Source organism: Lottia gigantea (assembly GCF_000327385.1).
Source record: "Lottia gigantea unplaced genomic scaffold LOTGIsca_18, whole genome shotgun sequence".
Taxonomy (NCBI): Eukaryota; Metazoa; Mollusca; class Gastropoda; family Lottiidae; genus Lottia; species Lottia gigantea.
The window spans coordinates 851,056-852,814 of record NW_008708301.1 but is presented as its reverse complement, the minus strand read 5'-3'; positions in this window follow the sequence as shown (position 1 = coordinate 852,814).

The following is a 1,759-nucleotide window of genomic DNA, read 5'->3' as shown; positions in this document are numbered from 1 at the left end:
TTTTAATTCATTGATAGTATAATGTTTACATTATAAATTTCAGTTTATTGATAGTATAATGTTTACATAACAAATTTCAGTTTATTGATAGATTAATGTTTACATAACAAATTTCAGTTAATTGATAGTATAATGTTTACATAACAAATTTCAGTTTATTGATAGTATAATGTTTACATAACAAATTTCAGTTAATTGATAGTATAATGTTTAAAAAACAAATTTCAGTTAATTGATAGTATAATGTTTAAAAATCAAATTTCAGTTTATTGATAGTATAATGTTTACAAAACAAATTTTAGTTAATTGATAGTATAATGTTTACATTATAAATTTCAGTTTATTGATAGTATAATGTTTACATAACAAATTTCAGTTTATTGATAGATTAATGTTTACTTAACAAATTTCAGTTTATTGATAGATTAATGTTTACTTAACAAATTTCAGTTAATTGATAGTATAATGTTTACATTATAAATTTCAGTTTATTGATAGTATAATGTTTACATAACAAATTTCAGTTTATTGATAGATTAATGTTTACTTAACAAATTTCAGTTTATTGATAGTATAATGTTTACATTATAAATTTCTGTTTATTGAAAGTATAATGTTTACAAAACAAATTTTAGTTTATTGATAGTATAATGTTTACATTATAAATTTCTGTTTATTGAAAGTATAATGTTTACAAAACAAATTTTAGTTAATTGATAGTATAATGTTTACATTATAAATTTCAGTTTATTGATAGTATAATGTTTACATAACCAATTTCAGTTTATTGATAGTATAATGTTCACATAACAAATTTCAGTTTATTGATAGATTAATGTTTACATAACAAATTTCAGTTTATTGATAGTATAATGTTAACGTAACAAATTTCAGTTTATTGATAGTATAATGTTTACAAAACAAATTTCAGTTAATTGATAGTATAATGTTTGCATAACAAATTTCAGTTTATTGATAGTATAATGTTTACATAACAAATTTCAGTTAATTGATAGTATAATGTTTACAAAACAAATTTCATTTTATAGATAGTATAATGTTTACAAAACAAATTTTAGTTCATTGATAGTATAATGTTTACATTATAAATTTCAGTTTATTGATAGTATAATGTTTACATAACAAATTTCAGTTTATTGATAGATTAATGTTTACATAACAAATTTCAGTTAATTGATAGTATAATGTTTACATAACAAATTTCAGTTTATTGATAGTATAATGTTTACATAACAAATTTCAGTTAATTGATAGTATAATGTTTAAAAAACAAATTTCAGTTAATTGATAGTATAATGTTTAAAAAACAAATTTCAGTTTATTGATAGTATAATGTTTACAAAACAAATTTTAGTTAATTGATAGTATAATGTTTACATTATAAATTTCAGTTTATTGATAGTATAATGTTTACATAACAAATTTCAATTTATTGATAGATTAATGTTTACTTAACAAATTTCAGTTAATTGATAGTATAATATTTACATAACAAATTTCAGTTTATTGATAGTATAATGTTTACATTATAAATTTCAGTTTATTGATAGTATAATGTTTACATAACAAATTTCAGTTTATTGATAGATTAATGTTTACTTAACAAATTCAGTTTATTGATAGATAATGTTTACAAAACAAATTTCAGTTTATTGATAGTATAATGTTTACATAACAAATTTCAGTTAATTGATAGTATAATGTTTAAAAAACAAATTTCAGTTAATTGATAGATTAA